The sequence below is a fragment of the Symphalangus syndactylus genome, chromosome 16, assembly GCF_028878055.3.
Source record: "Symphalangus syndactylus isolate Jambi chromosome 16, NHGRI_mSymSyn1-v2.1_pri, whole genome shotgun sequence".
NCBI classification, from domain to species: Eukaryota; Metazoa; Chordata; class Mammalia; order Primates; family Hylobatidae; genus Symphalangus; species Symphalangus syndactylus.
Genome location: NC_072438.2, coordinates 67,940,846 through 67,959,636, shown reverse-complemented (window position 1 = coordinate 67,959,636; position 18,791 = coordinate 67,940,846).

Below are 18,791 nucleotides of genomic sequence, written 5' to 3'. Positions count from 1 at the left end.
CATGGTTTCAATCACCCTTTAAGTCCTAGAGAAAATTTGCATTTAGCATTTTGTCCACATCCCATCTCAGAAATATAACTCTTGCCCTAAAAATCTCTAGAGAAGATGCCACACCTCTCCCTCTGGCGACTACCTGTGTTTCCCAGTCCTTTGTTAGTCAATCAGCCAATAATTATGTCGAAATCATCGACATATGATAGATATTCAACTACAGTATTTACAGAGTTCTTCGATATCCAGCATAAGAAAATCTTGCACAGAACCATCAGAGAGTCATTTCCAAGAGTCGTTTATTCATGAGCCTCTCTCTCTCTCTCTGATACACACAATCTCCGGGATACTAGAAAGTTTTCAAGGGACAGTGAGTTATCCCACAGATTAATTTCATTCCCCATCCACTGTGGACTCACCTGATGCGAGCTAGATGCTGAGGCAGAAAGACCAAGACAGAGACAAGATAGAGACAAAAATAGAGAACTTCCTTTGGGAGTTCCCAATCTATTGGAAGGAACAGGCACGTAAAAAAATAATCTGCATAGTAAATGGACTGACAATGGAACGCTGGGTAGTACCGCAGGCTCCCAGAGGAGGGAGCTAGAGAACAACCTAGTCAGATCCTAAAATGGCCCCTACCAGTAGGCTCTTTCTAACAAGACTTTTTGCCACATCTTCCACCCACTTGCTCTCATTCTGTCTCCTGTGAAGATGGAGAACAGTTCGTCAGCACCTTCCTGATAATAACTGCCTCAATCCATCATAAAGGCCAGCCCTAAGGAACACAGAAGTCACCAAGTTCACGGACCCTGTCTGAATATTTCACTGTCACAGAAGTCCATAAAAGATAAGACTTGGAATCTGACCGGTTGAGCTAATGGGGAATTTCCAAGCACTAGCTATTCCACCCTTTCACAGATAAGCTCTTTGTGGGTGGTGGTGAGAACACATCATTCTATTTGTTTCTTGTGAGGGCTACTTTGAGCACTGACTTGGTCTTCAACCTTCATGGCACTTTATGTCCTGAAAAACAGGACCCAACTGAAATTCAGAATCACTACTAAATGCAAAGAGAAAGAGAGAAGCATGAATTATAAGTGAAATAAAATCTCATTTTTTTTCTGTGTTGCTAATGAGGAGGAACACATTTCTTTCTGTTCTGAGCATGCTTTCAGAGGGAGGCACATGGAGGAATCCACTGCCAGAGACAGTCTTAAGAGCAGGTGGCAGAACAGTCCTCAAACAGCTGTGAGCCGGGTGCTCAGAAAGGCATCTTTGACCACCTCCCTCTCCCACAAGCCCTGCTCTGGACACCAGAGTCCCCACCACAGGGAGCCTCCTGAGATACAGAGCACTGTTATTGGGAGAGGATAACCTTATGCTTCCGTCCACAGTATCACATTTCTGATGACGACTAACTACCACCCAGAACAGATCCAGATAATGAGGGACTGGGAGACAGAACTGGTAAAATGTAAGCAATGGAATAAGCTGGCAGCATGGAGTGCCCTCAGCTCAAACGGGGTGGTGATCCAAGGGCACAGGTCCCTGAAGGACTGTGTTAGCTCGCTAGAGCTGCCTAACAAATACCATAGACTGGGCGGTGTAAACAACAGAAACTTACTCTCTCACAATTCTAGAGGCTAGAAGCCTGAGATGGGGTTAATTTCTTCCGAGGCCCCTCTCCTTGGCTTGCAGGTGGCCAGGTTCTCCCTGTGTCTTCATATGGCCTTTCCTCTGTGTGTGTCTGCGTCCTAATTTCTTCTTCTTATAAGGACACCAGTCATATTGGATTAGGGCTTAATTATTTAACCTTAATTATTAACACCTCTTTAAAGGCCCCATCCCCAAATACAGTCATATTCTGAGACACTGAGAGATAGGATTTCAACTTGGGACACAAGTCAGCCCATAAGAAGGAGTGGGACAGGAAACATGGGATGAAAAAGGAGGGACGCTGCTGGGAATCCACCAGTGCAGGCACTCACAGGAGTTTGATCATATGGAAGGCTGCAGGGCAGAGGTGAAGGGTCACAGCTGCCACCTCTCCACTGATTACTTTCAAACCTAATTATTCAACTATGACCGCTCCCTTGTATTCCAATTCCACATTTCCAATGGGCTACTGGACACGCGCCACCTGGATGACCTGCCAACATTTTAAACAAACACAGGAAAACGCAAATAGAACTCATTTCTGATTTCTATTATTGTCATCGCTAACCTTCTAGGAATTTTTCATTCCTTCCCTCTCACCGCAAATCTAAAATATCACCAAGGCCCTTTGCTCTTGCTTTCTTGTGTCTCTTGATCCGTCTCCTTTCCCCAGGCTGATGTTTACTACATCTCCCCTGGTCATTATTATCCAGACCACTGAAAATATCCCCTAACAGGCCTCACGCCTCCAAGATCTTTCATCACCAATTCGTCTACATCTACTATTCCTGGAGTAATCTTTCTAAACACTGCTTTTAATATGAACCTACCTCTGCTCTAAAACCTTCCACGGCTCCCCATTATCACTGGAAAAACTTTTAACTATACAACCTAGTATTCTAGGCCTCTATCAGTCTGGTCCCTTCTAGTCTGACAGCCTACTCTTCCCCTAAACATTCTGGGGAAAAGTGGAAATAAATGAATGAACAAACCCCTTACACAAACTTTCCATTCCACAAAAGTATAAGTAAATCTTCTTATTTACGGCCTCCTTGTAATATGCCACGTAGATGCTCATGTGCCCAGCATTTTCTCCTCTGCCTTTCTAAATTCAACCTGTCTTCTAGTTCCCATCCCATCAATAGTGCCTCCTCCATTCCTGACCTTTCTTGATTGTTAAAAATATCTTTTCCTACTTCTCTCAACAGCACTTACCCATTTAGCACTTCGGTGTGATATTTTTCTTATATTTTTTTCCTATCTATTTCTGTGTGTCATCTTACCCCACGACTACATGTGTGAGTACGCCTTCCTTCCCAGGCTCCTCAAGGGCAGACACAATGCAAAACCCGTGACACTTAATAATAACCAAAACACTCACTGAGTATTGATCACATGCCAGGCACTGTGTTAAGTGTTTTCCAGCATTATTTCATTTAAGGCAAACAACAATTCAATAAGGTAGGTACTATTATTATCTCCATTATACAGATGAGGAGATTGTAGGTTGGAAAGGCTAAATAACTCTCCTAAAATGACATAACTAGTAAATGACAGAGCTAGGATTCAAACACAGGTCTGCATGACCCAGAAGCCCCTTCTAATGGTAACTTTCACAGAGTAAGTGCCTTTCAGAGAATAAGTGCTGAGCATATGTTTGTGAATTAAGGCTATGCCTGTTACCAAAGCATTTGGGGTGTGTGGCAGGCAGAACAATAGCCCCCAAAGATGTCTACATCCTGATTCTCAGAGCCTGTGAATTTATTACATTACATTGCAAAGGGGAATTAAGGTTGCAAATGGAATTAAGTTTGCTAATCAGAGGACCTTAAAATAGGCAGGTTATACTGCAGTCTCTGGGAGGGCCCAACATAATCATAAGGGTCCTTAAAAGTAGATGAGGGAAGCATAAGAGAGACTCAGGAGTGATGCAATGCCTGCCCCTGCCTTGCTGACTTCAAGGATGGAGGAAGGGCCCATAAGCTGAAGAATCTAGAGGCCTCTGGAAGCTGGAAAAGAAAGGAAATGGATTTGCCCCTGCAGCCTGCAAAAAGGGGCACAGTCCTGCAGCCTGACACGCTCATTAACACCCAGCGAGACATATTTGTGTCAGATATCTACCATACTGAAGTGTAAGATGATAAATTTGGTTGTTTTAAGCCACCAGATTTGTGGTCATCTGTTACAGCAGCAATAGGAAGCTAATTCCATGTGCAAAAATTCACAGCTAGCCCTGGATTACCCTGATGAATGGGCATTACCCTGGTGAAAAATAAGTAGGCAGCTCTCTGTAGAACCCAAAGACCTGCCTTCCACCTCCATGGCAATTCTTCATAGGCAGAAACTGTACCACTCTCACCTGTTTCCTGGGCTGATCCTTTTCTACCCTGTCCCTGCGCTATTCTGAAAATAGCTTTACCAAGAAGGACATGAAACTGTGAGCAAAAGTCACACATTCATGACAAAATTCTCCCAGGAAGATTATTATTCCAATCAAAACATGTATGGTATCCTTTTAAAATATCATTACCCAGAGCTTTCATTCTGAATCACTTCCCATATATTATCTTAGGTGTCTGTGCCAGCCCATAAGTGTGCATAAATGGTAGTTTCGAGTGCACACCGTGGTTTTTAGATTGCAGTTTTTGAGTTGATCCCAAGAATTTTACTCTTAAGAGGCCCAAATAGCACTGCAGACAAATGTATTTTTTGAAACAGTAGAAAAACTAACAGTTCAGAATTTTTGGACTAAGTAGCTGATAGAGAACAGGTTGGTAGCAGGAGACTGGTGTAGACTCACAGACTCATACCCTTCTTCCTGAGCCATCCTCACCCTGTGGCTTGGCCTAATTGATTTTCTAGGATCTTTAACCACGTCTAGGCTGTGGATACACCTTGCATGGTGGCATGACTACACTGGTGGAGTTAGAGCTGAGGTCCACATTCCTATTTCTCATTTCCTGTCCAGCTGCATTTGATGGATTTTCCTTAATCACCTGGACCCTCGCAGCTCTGCCACTTTCCTTGCTCGCTTGGATTAGTTTGATGTTTATGTGTCTGTAATAATGGAAACAATAAAAACCACCAACCTCCCTGCTATTCTCCAGGTACTTTACATACACATTATCGTTTAACGTGCAGTGTAGTGCTGTGCTTACAGCATGGACTTTGGAACTAGACCACTTTGTTTCCAATCCTGGCCCTACCACTCATCCGCTTGTGTGACCGTGGGCACAATCATTAACATCTCTAGGACTCAGCCCTTCCATTTCCCTCTCCCACAAGCCCTGCTCTGGAGACCAGAGTCCCCACCACAGGGAGCCTCCTGAGATACAGAGCACTGTTATTGGAGATAACCTTATGCTTCCGTCCACAGTATCACATTTCTGATGACGACTAACTATCACCCAGAACAGATCCAGTGAAATGGCAATTTAAAAAGTACTTCTTTATACAGTTGTTGCGAGGATCAAATGTTTAGAAAGGTCCCGGTAACATAGGCAATGCCACATAGGTGTATGAGCTCTTCCCTATCTTTTGAGGTAGGTGTGAGACTACGGTGCTCAGAAAAGTGGAACGACTTTGGGCAACTTGGGAACAACTTGCCCAAAGTCACACACTTGATGAGAGGCAGAGGTAGGATGTGGAACCAGATCAAGTCCAACCATGGACTTTCCGCCCCGCTGCCCCGTCTCAAGTTTGTCACTGATTGGTTCTGAATCCCTGGCGCCCGTTCTCATCCCGCCCATCCGAAGATGAAACCTCTTCCTCCCGTGCCCCGCTGCTTCCCGGGAGCTCCCAGGAACTCTAGAGAAAACAGGAAAACTTCGCTCTCCCTGCTGTGCCACGCATGTCCCTCGGGGTTGGGGGGGTGGCGGCCAACAAGACTTTATTTCGTCCGGGCAGCTGGCCCCTGGGCACGGCCCCCAGCCCGGCGTCCCGGTTCCAGCCGCGCTGCAGGGGCGCGAGGGTGCCCGGCTCGCAGGTGTCCGCGCGCACCTCAGGGCTGCCCGAGTGCGGCTGGCGGAATCCCTCCCCAGCTGGGGAGGAAGGCAGTTGTTTTCTTCCTGGTGGAACGTTCCACTTGAAACGGTTCCACAAGGGCTGTTCTCGCCTCCGACTCCGGGAGGAACTGTAATTAACACAGCAACAAACGCCCACGACGCTAACTGGCAAAGGGAGTGTAACACGAGCCGCTGCTACAACCGAACTGGGCCAATTGCTTTCCCTTCTTGCCTCCCATTTGGTCTGTTTTGGTTCCGCAGTCATCCAACTGTAGCGTTTCTTAAAACATGTCAGTGGCTGGTGTTTGTGTTTTGGGTTGAACAGTTTCACACACGTCGCTGGAGCCCGTGCTCGACCAGCTGCTGTGCTGGGGATTTGCTTTCTGCGGCTTTGGGAGTGTCAGGTAGCAAAACGAAGAGAGTAGTCGGCTAGAACGGTGGCGGGGAGGAGGAGGGATTGTCTGCAGTGGAGTCGGGAGCCTCCTCTGGACCAGGACAGGTAAAACCGGTCTGGCAGGTCTCAAGGGGAGCGGGTGGAGACGTCCCACCTCGCCTGGCTGCGCTCCGACTCAGGCTCAGCCGGCAGGTTCTGGGGCAATGGGAGAAGGGAGAGGGGCCGGGCCCTTGTGGGTCCTGCACACAGTACTCAGGGGCCAGCCAGGTGCCATCCCAGGTGGCCCAGCTTGGGGTGGGCAGCCAGGGTCGGGGCAGGGGTGCGTCCTGAGTCCTTTACCTTTGAAAGGTCTGATTTCCGATGCTGCCCTATATATACCCTTGCTCCTGCCGAGTTTAGTCCGTGGCTTCACTGGGAAACTTGTTACATGCAGATTCACGGACCCTGCCCGAGACCCAGTGAGGCAGAATCTGCCCTTTAACAAGATCCTCAGATGATCTGCAGGCACATTAAACTTTAGGAAGCACTGACTGCCTTATGACATATTATACTTTCTTCTAATGTCTTTCTATCAATGTCCCATTGTGTCAACACACTACCTTAGAAAATTGCGGAACAGGCAGTGGCTTTAGAAAACTGTAACCGCTCTCAGCTAAATGTCTGCCCCGTTTGATGCTTAGTAGTAGCTCTCTGCTAATTACTGCTAAGGGGTAGAGCCGGGAGAGGCACAGCCAGCAGGACTATACAGTCCAACCCAGAAAAGCTCAGAGACTAGATGGGGAACCCAAATCCAAACAAGAAGAATGATGTAACTCTATAAGGTAAGAATACACAAGGCAGAAATGACTATCATAAAAGCAATGTAAACAGTATGTGCTGCATGTTTAGTAAATTCACTATATTAAATATCTACCACCAATTTTTTATGTATTCTCTCTCTATACAGATTCATACATATACATATATGTCTATAAGTATATAGAGACAGAATATATATTCTGACACAGTAGGGATCAATATTTATTGAATCAATAGCTAGAGCCCATTACAACACATTCTCCTGGAAAGAATTTTGTGTTTTAGACCAAACCAGCATAGATCTGTTCCAAAATTAAAATGCATTACCAATAACCAACAGTCCATTTCACATGTCTTTTAAAACGTTATGTATGTATTCATCATAGGTACATGGCTCCCATTTGAACATCATGGTTCTAGAAGCCCAGAGAGGCCCAGCAGAGCTACTTAAAGAATCCTGCGAAGTCTTCCCAGTCAGAATAACCCAACATACCTCCTACATGTCCATTAAGTCCTCCCAGGGCACAATGCCCTCATAGATCACAGACTGTAACTTTTTCAAAGCTGTTTCTTTCTCATGAGTTATTGATCTGCAAGCTAAACATTTTCAAACTGAGCCTTCACTCAATGGCCTGGAATCGCTTCAATTTATTCTGTCAAGTACTCAAGGTTCCTTACCTAGGGACTTAATCATGTGAGTTGTACATAGTGAGTACCAGTGAAAAGCAAGGTGGAGCATCTCTCATCTCACCCTATCAGAAGGATGATTACAATTTTTAAAATTCATTTGTTCCATCTAAAGGGGCTAAGGTTAACAAAACATTGCAGGCATTTTTTTCTGTTCTTTGTCTCTGGTACTTCCTAAATGCCTAAGACAGATCATGGAGAACAGCAGGTGCTCAATAAATATTTTGAGTTGAGCCAAATTGAACTGGTGCTTGAGGATGTAACCAAGAAGAGATTATCACTCTGTCACACTATGACATTACTACCTGTACATGCCATTTCCAACAATATTTAACACACAATTTGAAGTGTTCCCTCATGCTTTATCCTTGCTGGAGACAATCAGAGCTAGTAAGACAATGGAAGGCAAACAAGGATTCTAGAGGGAAAGGGTTGCAGGAGGGAGCAGGGAAGGACATGCATTTAACAATGTTTAGTGAATGAGAACTGTCACTTTTGAATGTGAACAGTAAAAAGGCAGAACAAAAGGTTGAGAACCCAATCTAGAATATAATTGCTATTTTTAAAATAAAAGTTTCTAAAAGGCAAGAACTTCTAGTTCAATAACGCTTCCCCATCCACTATAATAACCATAGGTAATATTTATTGAGTACTCACTACATGGCAGGCACAATCCTAGCTTTTTACACTGACTAGACTTTACACTAACCCTTGGAGGTGCTGTTACTATCCCCATGATACAGACGAGGAACAAATGACAGAAGTTCAGTCATTTCCCCATGATCACGCAGAGCTAATGGGCTCAAGTACAGGACCAGGATTTAGAGTTTGACTCCAGAGCCCGTGCTTGTAACCAGTGGGCTGAGGGTAAGAAACACCAAATGAATTTGAAAGAGAAAACAACCTAACAGAGGACCCTGCCATCCTGTCTTTTGTCCTTCTGTAGCACATGCTCTCAGTCCACTGGCACAGGCCCTCAGCTTACCCTGGAAATCAGTGGCAGCTTCAGTGGTTCCTTCTACACTCACTGATGGCCCCCCTATGTGAAGACCCTCTGCTTGTCTCCACAGGAGAGTCAGGCCAGAAACGCCAGGGAGCGAATGCCCCAGACCCAAAGCCAATGAAGAATGGGAGTCAGTAAATCGTTGACTTTTCTCTCCCCTTGTGACATTGTAATAGGATAATTCTGACATGCATTATACAGTCTTTCAGCGGGCTCCCAGAGGGACTGGGTCCCCATTGACCTCTGTGCTAATGCTCTCCCAGATACACCCTTTACTGGTTCTCTTCCCCTCCTTGCCTCATTTACCCACTATGTTTCCTATAATCGCTTTTCAAACTCCTTGTCTCAGGATCTACTTTTGAGAAACCCAACTCAAAACACTTAAATAACATGATATTGAATAGGACTTTTCCCATTGCAATGGATTTAGCAATTAGGACCCCAAACTAAGGATGTTAAGCACCCTACATACTAAAGACAGCTGAATACAACTAGAGGCAAGACATCTGCTTGGTGTCTTAAGAGAAAGATGAAAGAGTTCTGCAAACACATTATCTCTACTCCATTTCTCTCCTTTCCCCCAATCCATATAAGCAGACGACTAGGAGAGGATAATTTAAAGAAATGGTTGAGATCCTCATGAGGAGTTCTGTGGCTTTTCCTTCCTCTCCCCATGGGAGCTTCTGGTACCCAAGACAAGTGAAATTGCACCAAAAGTGGACATTCAAGTCACAGAATATACAGAGGCTTCTATAGAGCCCACCAAGAAACACACATGCACCCTTCCTCCTGGACCAAGAGAACCAGCCTCTGGGCACTGGCCACATAGAAGCCTTCAACTTCCAACAGAGCATCAGTCATGTGCCCAGCTGAACAAAGTGATGTCTGCCCCTATTTCCCCCTCACTAGCAGCAGAAGTGCTTGAAGTGAAGGGGGAGAAGATAGTGGGAACAGAGAATTTGAGAGTAGACCTCCCACTCCCGCAGCTTCATGTCCTTTGGGTTAAAATGAGTAGAAGAGGTGAGTGTTAAATTGGATGAGACGTTCAAACTTTGTAGAGGACTAGATTGTTTTATTTTATTTTGCTTTTTAACTTAGAGTGATCGAAAACCTATGAAATCTCCTTGAGATATAGTTAAGAAAAGGAAAAGGAATATTCTACCCAGCACAACTAGGGCAGCAATTGGAGAAAAACTATCTTTAATATTTACACCCCAACCAAATTAGGCTTTTCAGATTTGCAAGTTATACTTGTTTTGTAAGGAGAGTTCAGCAGAGCCTGTCTGGATATACTATCTAACAAATACTATGGAGTAAAGATGAACTGTCAAATGTGAATGAAAAATTGTTAGGAAGCATTTGAAAGCTTCCTTTAACCCCATCATTAGATTAAAACAAATCTTCTAGGAGAGGTGAACAGCAAATAAGTAAACCGAGGCTGGGCGCAATAGCTCATGCCTATAATCCTAGCACTTTGAGAGGCTAAGGCAAGAGGATTGCTTGAGGCCAGGAGTTCAAGACTAGCCTGGGCAACATAGTGAGACACCGTCTCTACAAAAAATTTAAAAATAAGCTGGGTATGGAGGCAAATGCCTATAGTTCCAGCTACTCAGGAGGCTGAGGCAGAGGATCAGTTGAGTCCAGGAAGTGGACGCTGAAGTAAGCTGTGATGTCACCACTGCACTCCAGCCTGGGCAACAGAACGAGATCCCAACTCTTAAAAAAAAAAAAAAAAGCGGCCGGGCGCTGTGGCTCACGCCTGTAATCTCAGCACTTGGGGAGGCCAAGGCGGGTGGATCACAAGGTCAGGAGTTTGAGCAGCCTGACCAACATGCTGAAACCCCATCTCTACTGAAAATACAAAAAAAATTAGCTGGGTGTGGTGGTGCGCACCTGTAATCCCAGCTACTCAGGAGGCTGAGGCAGGAGAGTGGCTTGAACCTGGGAGGCGGAGGTTGCAGTGAGCAGAGATTGAGCCACTGCACTCCAGCCTGGGCAAGAGGGAGACTCCATCTCCAAAAAAAAAGAAAGAAAGAAAGCAACCCAGAAAAGAGTAATCCATTTTTGATGGCAGTTCATATGGTTACTTTGTCTAGTACATTTATTGTAAAATATTGGGAATCTTGACATTGAAAGAATTCAAAATCTGTTTTAAATAAGAACTCTGGAAACTGAAATTTGAAGAAATTTCCTCAGGGACTGGTGTTGATAAACTTTACAAACAACATTACTGGTTTGCAAAAGTCACCAACATATTGTCATGGTTTTGGTAGAGCCAGGCACTGTACCCGGAAAAAAAAAGAAAAGGAAAAAAAGAGCTTTCATCATCAGCAATGTCAAAAACCATAAAATCAGCAATTATATTTAGAGAAAAAGCCAGTGGGAATGAAAACCAGTGATGCAATCAGTTAATCTGAAGCTGGTTAAAATTCTGGGGTAGCCTAGGCACCACTTGCTATCTTTTGCTGATATGAACTGAAGGAATAAAAAGCAAGCACAAATGACTGTAGAAAATAATGAAGGTATCCATTGTTCTCCCCTACTGTCTTTTCCCATAATGATTTTCCAAATATGCAATGAAGGGGATTTTTAATGCTACATTAAAAGGAGATATTTTATAGAAAATATGTAGAAAAAAATCTGTGAAGATACTCATTAAAGAGCATTGAGATTAATAACAGAATTTTTTAATCCAAGCAGAATTTAATTTTTCTTTTTTTTCTTTTTTTTTTTTTTTTTTGATGGAGTCTCGCTCTGTCACCCAGGCTGGAGTGCAATGGCATGATCTCGGCTCACTGCCACCTCTGTCTCCTGGGTTCAAGCGATTCTCCTGCCTCAGCCTCCCAAGTAGCTGGGATTACAGGCACATGCCACCACACCCAGTCAATTTTTATATTTTTAGTAGAGATGGGATTTCACCTTGTTGGCCAGGATGGTCTCGAACTCCTGACCTCATGTGATCCACCCGCCTCAGCCTCCCAAAGTGCTGGGATTACGGAAGTTAGCCACTGCACCTGGCAGAATTTAATTTTTCTAAGCAGAAAAAGTCAAGAAGACACTTGACTTTAACATTAAAAACACCTAAGTATTTATTCCAGGAGGAAATATAGGGGATCTCATGCACATATTTATAGATTCTATATGGTTCTGTCATTGTCACGGATGGACATTTGCCATTCTTTCTGGCCACTCAGCATCTGAAACTTGGTGGTGCTTGAGGGGTGCTTGAAAAACACCCCTCTTGAGTCTCATCCACACTCCTGGGGCAGAGCCCATTTCCCACTATAAAGATGAACATGCTAGGCTCTGGATCTCTCAGCCTTCCTGTGGCTGGGCACAGGCACTTCAGCAGGCTTCATTCATCAGATGCATCCCCTCAGACTTTAAAAGAGGAGGGACTGCCCACATTTATTGTGGAGATACATGTTAGTGGTGGCAGCAGGAACATCTGATTTTCAGAGGCAGCAGTGACAGCATTTATGGTGGGTACATGTGATCACTAATACTGTCAACTTGATTGGATTGAAGGACACAAAGTATTGATCCTGGGTGTGTCTGTGAGGGTGTTGCCAAAAGAGATTAACATTGGAGTCAGTGGACTGGGGAAGGTAGATCCATCCTTAACCTGGTGGGCACAATCTAATCAGCTGCCTGCGAATATAGAGCAGGCAAAAAAACGTGAAAAGGAGAGACTGGCCTAGCCTCCAAGCCTACATCTTTCTCCCGTCCTGGATGCTTCCTGTCCTTGAACATTGGACTCCAAGTTCTTCAGTTTTGGGAATTGCACTGGCTCTCCTTGCTCCTCAGCTTGCAGACAGCCTACTGTGGGACTTCGTGATCGTGTAATTTAATACTTAATAAACTCCCCTTTATAAATATATATATATATATATATATATATCTCCTATTAGTTCTATTCCTCTAGAGAATCCTGACTAATACACCCTGGCACACCAATGTCAGGAATATCAGCAGCACAAGCTCTAGCATCGGTGTCCAGAGAAGACACTTCTGCAGCATGATTTGGGTATTGTTCTCAACCTGCAGCTTCCCCCACAGGTACTCTGAGCTGCCTTTAGATGAATTCTTCAGCTTCTGAAATGACCTAGGTTTTTTTGACTGACACAATTATTGCTCAACATGTATTGGAAACTGCAAAATGGTCTGGGGCAATTATATCCATTAAAAGAAATGAAAATGAAACTTCATCAAATCCCCTTGGGGATAAGAATCTTCCAAAGACAGTCCCTTTTTCCACCAAGAGACACAAGGGAATAAGTTTGTGTATCTACAAACTTAGGTATGGAAAATGGAAGTGACAACTTTCATTTATAAGCAAGTCCTAATTTTTTCCAAAGCTTTTTAATAAAATTTTTTTGTAATTGGAATGACAAATGGTCAGGGAACTAGAAGAGAAGTTAGGGAATTCTAAATTCATCACTAAGGATCGTATTTCAAGCAGACCATAAAAAAGAAGCTTGATTGAGAACATCCAGGAAGCTGTGAGTAACAGCATGAAACAAGCAAAGGTCGATTTAGTTGGATGACATTGAATGAAGTACTTTACAGTATAAGATTCATAAGATCTCTCAAAGAAAAATTATCAAACTTTCATCTGGAAATAGTAAAAAAAAACAGTCAAATGTGACACTTATTAACCAATAAATTATAGCACAAAATAATAGTTAAAAATAGCAACAGGAGAAACACCTTTTATTTGAAGATCAAGGTTCCAAGCAAACATTCCCTAATTAATCGTTTCAACAGCATCAGGAAGCTATTATTTAGCATTTTCATAGAAAGCAGTCACTGTTTTCCAAGTGCTTTACCAACAGTAATTAGATGTTTTTCTCATCAACCTTGTGAAGTAGGTCAATATCATTATCCCCATTTTAAAGAAAAGCAAGGCAGTGAATAAATACATACAGATAGTGAAGACCACTAACATAATTCTTATGATCACTATCCATCTTTCTACCATTCTCATCTTTAAAATATGTAAAAGCATCTCTTTTAAATTGCCTCATTTTAACTCCCCTCAAAAACCCAACATAGTAGGTGCAATCGCCTCCATTTGGCCAGTGAGAAATTAAGGTTCACACAACACACACACAGACACACACACACTTCATATTAGAGAGGCAGTTGCCTATTTTGTCTTCTTGTAAGGCCTAACTCAACCATGGTCCCAGGGCCCAACAAGACTGAAGCTGCCTAGGCAGACAACACTCACTTCTAAAACAATTTCCTTTCAAAGGGAAGGAAATTCCCAAGCATCTGTGCCACATAGTAGAGTGGGTTTTTGCAAAGTGTGTTCATACCATGAAACAGCTCTGAGCTTATTTTATTATAGCAGATCCATGGACCACCAATCCCCTAAGACAACTATGAGGAACATTTTGAACAGCAAGAGGGTACTTGCTACATATAAAACCAAACACACAAATAAAACTACCGGATTCCTTGATGGCTTTAGTAAAATCAGTCTTGTTGAGAATAATAGGAGCTGATTGGTCTTTGAGAAGAGTAATTCAAAACTGGGCCATCAGATTTAAGAAGATAGTTTAGACCGAGGCAGAAACAACTTCAATTTATTTACAAAGGTTTTCATCATATATGGTATTTCTTCACAGAAAACACAAAAATTAACTATACAAGTATGCTTTTCTTCTTCTCTGTAATTATAGTGGACTTGATGTTTTCTTTTTATGGAGAAAAAATGTCATCTGTGTATTTTCTTTGTAACTTAGTTGGACTGTTTGCTAAATGTTAGCAATTATAGCAAAATATGAATAATAAAAAAGAAAAAATTGTCAGATCATAGCCTGACCTTCTTTTATACCCACTGCATGAATTCTGACTATATCAAAGCAAAACAGTTCGGAATTAGTAATATGCTATTTTCCATTTATCTAACTGACAATTAAGCTAAGTGAAGAAAATTTGGCCTTGAAGTTTATAGAACTATTCAGCATGAAACAAAAAAAGAACTCAAGTGTGTCCGTGTATCTTCAGTCACTACTTTGCAAGTGAATGTTTCGTTATCTTGGAAAAGCTGTTTTAGGAAACTCAAGATTTAATACACACTATTTTAAAAACTTGTCCTTTTCATTACAAGCACACTATAGCAATTCCAGTCAACTGTTTATTTTCTTTAGTTATATCTCCCTGAATGTTTCATCTGAGGAAAGCTTCAGTTTGAGAAGCCAAACATGAGCTATGACAGAATTCCACAAATCAAAAATTACTTAAAGGTTTACACTGGGGTAATTCCAAAAGCAGGGAAATTCCAAAGCCCAACAAATCAACACCACAGGGAATTCCCTTTAATGCCTTCCATCAGTCCTTGTTATTTAGTTTCACTTAAGAATGAAAGTCAAAAGCATTCCACTACCCCTTTTTAAAGTGATTTCTTTTCCTGAATCAAATACTCCAAGTTTGTGCGGAGAGGTACAACCAGAAATTCTTCCCTCTGGAGGACCCCTGAGAGCAATGCCACTGTGTCCTCATCAGTTACCTTCTGTGGGCAGCCCAGTATATTGGGCACCATCTGGGGACACCACGAAAGACTTGGAAAGGGGAACAAACACCCAGGAGTGGTGAGCATAGAAATCAACAGGAGCAAGGGGCCAGGAACAAGTCAAAGGCAGCTGGATCCATCCCCTTTCCACAGTAGCACCCAAAGGAGCTGCTGCATGCGCAGCCAGTTACCAGACACTTAACCCTGCCTTTCTTCTCACTAAGCTGTCCACACTCTGCGAACCGAGGTTTCTAGAAGCAGGTACTAAATCAAGGTTCAAGGTCCATTTCTCTAGTTCGTAGGGTTAGTAAAGACAGAATGTGATAACATGAGGCCCTCAGAAAAGGAAAAAGTGCTGCTTAAATTAAGCTACCACCGTCACTATCTTAACGGTCAGGGCTGTTTGCTCTGCTTCAGCTTGACATGGACACAAATAGTAACAACAGTTGAATGTGTAATATGTGTGGCACTATATCAATCTCACTTAATACAGACCCATATGTGTCTGTCAGTCTGTAATACAGGCTTAGGGACCGTAAAACTGAAGCATGAAGAGGTTAAGTAACTAACTTGCTAAAATCGAAGTCTCGTTTATCTGACCTTAGAGCCCACTCATTTAACCATATCTTGATTAAAAATATTTATTGTCTAAGTTTGGATTCCTCAGAAAACAGAGCCTAAGGCGGAAGGTTATATGATGCTATTTTGCTAGGAAGTGAGCCCCAGGGGGCAGGAGTGAAGGAAAGGAGCAGGACAGGGCGGTAAGGGGAGGTGATGCCAGGAAGCATGATGGAACTCACCACTGCCGACTGATGTTGATGGCCCCGTCAGCAGGACTTTGTCCCCAAGAAGTCATATCAGCTGCATCTCATTGTGAGGAAAAAAAGGCAGAATTTATTCACTGTCTCCTAGACTCTGTTAGTCTCCTAGAGTATAGACCCTTCCACACCTCCAAGTTGCCCTTAAGTGGGCATGAACCCAGAGTTGAGTGCACTGGAGAAATCAACAAGGAATCCCAGGGTTGGAGATGAGAGATGTGTGCATAGGCAGCAGGTGATGGGCTGTCAGCCTGCACCTGAAATGAGGCAGAATCCATGCAGAGTAGTTCATAAGAGAGGTCTCATGCACATATACTCTACCATGACACTGGATTTCCAAATGGAGCAAAAAGTCAAAAATCATTCACATGAAAGCCATAGAGCCATCTACATCTTGGAGATCATTGATTGCTTCTGAAAGAATTATGCCACCTCTACCACAGCATTTAGAGTGTGTAGTATATATACTCACACTAACCTGAATTCATGTCATACAGTGATAATATACATGATCCAACCCAAAACGATTCACCTGTAAAAAGCAGCTCATGTATCACACCCCTCTGGGAAGTCTTCCCTAATTCTCTCCCTCACTCCTGTCATTGGGTTAGGGACCTCCCTCTATGTTCTGATAATGTCCTATGCATAGATCTCTGCCATTGCCCTTTTCATCTTATGTTATAATTATTTGCTAATATGTCAGTCTTCCCCCAAAAGAATGTGAGATTTTTAAGGGAGGGAACTGCTGTCACAGGTCTTTGAGTCCCCAGCATAGTGTTGTATACCTTAGCATGCATTAGGTACTCAAGGCCTACAGTGTAAGGAACGGGAAGTTGGAAGTGCGGGAAGAGTGGAGACCTGAAACAGTCATTGTGGGAAGTGGAAGAGTGAGCAGTCCAGAGAATCGGGAAGAGTGTGCAGGCAGTGCTGAGGGCCCGCCTGCGGCTGGCGGCTGTGAGGTCATGATGGAAATTATCTATTCACCTGTGTGACTTTCTCCACTAGCACCTAACTGGAGAGGAGAGGGCAAGTTTGAACCACACGTTGCAGATTTTGATGAGTGCTGTGACCAGGAGGTCAGGAAATAATAATTTAACAGGATGTTAAATGATATTTCCTGCTGTCTCATAGTTTCAGCTGAGACCCCAATCTATGGATAATGGGTATAAATGTTTGCAAATTCAAAAGAGAGGTAGTGTCAGTTATATCCAGGACTTACTAAGAGGTGGGCAAAAATCAGTCCTGCACCCTTTAGCCTATTGCCCATCTCTAGGCTATAAAAGAAAAGATAAAATTTTTTTCAGAGAAAAATTCTTTAAAGAAAATTGTCATTCTGGAAAAAAGCATTATGGCACTTCCCCTCACCTTTCCAGAAGAGGTTGATGGTCACTACCCTCAACCCAAATGAGAGGGCTCTCTTGGCCCAGTAGTTTCATGAGGCCTGTGATTGGCAGAATTCTAAGATGATGCCTGCCCCACTCCAAGACCCCATGCCCTTGTATAATCTCCTTCCCTTGAGTGCGGGTGAGACCTATAGCTATGAGGGCCATCACTCCCATGATTATATTACATTAAATGATGAAAGATATATTTGCAGATATAATTAAAGTCCTAGTCAAGTTCGTCAAAGGGAAGCTTATCATGAGTGGGACTGACCTAGTGAGGTAAGCTCTTAAAAGGGTGTCTAATTGTCTCAGATGTTCTCTTGCTGCTCTACAAGAAAGCAGACAGCCATGCTGTAAACTGTCTATGGGGTCCATGTGACAAGAAATAGTGAGTGACCTCTAGAAGCTGACAGCAATCCCCAGTTGACAGCTAGCAAGAAAACAAGGACCTTAGTCCTACAGCTGCAAGGAAATGAATTCTACCAACAAGCAATGAGCTTGAAAAACGACCCAAAGTCTTAGGTGCAAATCACAGTTCCAGCTAACAGCTTGATTTCAACATGGTGAGACCCTTAGCAGAGGACTCAGCTAACTCCTACCAGGCCTCCTGACCCATAAAAACTGTAAGATAATACATTTGTGTTGTTGTTTTTTTTTTTTTTTTTTTTGAGACGGAGTCTCGCTCTGTCGCCCAGGCTGGAGTGCAGTGACGCAATCTCGGCTCACTGCAAGCTCCGCCTCCCGGGTTCACGCCATTCTCCTGCCTCAGCCTCTCCGAGTAGCTGGGACTACAGGCGCCCGCCACCACGCCCGGCTAATTTTTTTTGTATTTTTAGTAGAGACGGGGTTTCACCGTGGTCTCGATCTCCTGACCTCGTGATCCGCCCGCCTCGGCCTCCCAAAGTGCTGGGATTACAAGCGTGAGCCACCGCGCCCGGCCCTTGTGTTGTTTTAAGCTGCTAAGCTTGTGGTAATTTTTTACTCAGCAATGGAAAATGAAAATGGCGCCTAAGAAAAATGTGGTGAAAATTCCCGGGAAATATTCATGCCTGTCCCTTAGGGTTGGAGAATGACAAAGGCTAATGCCTCATACTTACCTGGAGAAGTCTGACGGTGACTGGTTGCCTGAAACTGTTATATGCAATGGCATGGGAAGAAGAGAAGGCAGCAGGGTATGTATTTATTCTGAGCCAAGTTGTCCCTGCCGAAGTAGCAAGGAACGAGATTTCTCAAACAGACTCCTGGTAGAACTGCCTGCTGGGGAAAGGCGCTCCCAGCAGAACAGGGTTGAAGGTGTCCATCAGAGGAGGGGTGTAAGAGATCAGCTGGAGAGGGCCTTCCCTGGTGAGTAAAGTGAGGTAGGAGGTCTGCTGAGTGGTAGGAGCATCTCTGAAGAACACACAGAAGCTCTCCACAAGAGAAACAACCAGCAATAAAACATATGACTTGTACAGGAAAACAAGTACTGCATGATCTCACTCATATGTGGGATCTATAAAAAGTGGTTCTCAAAGAAGTACAGAGTAGAATGG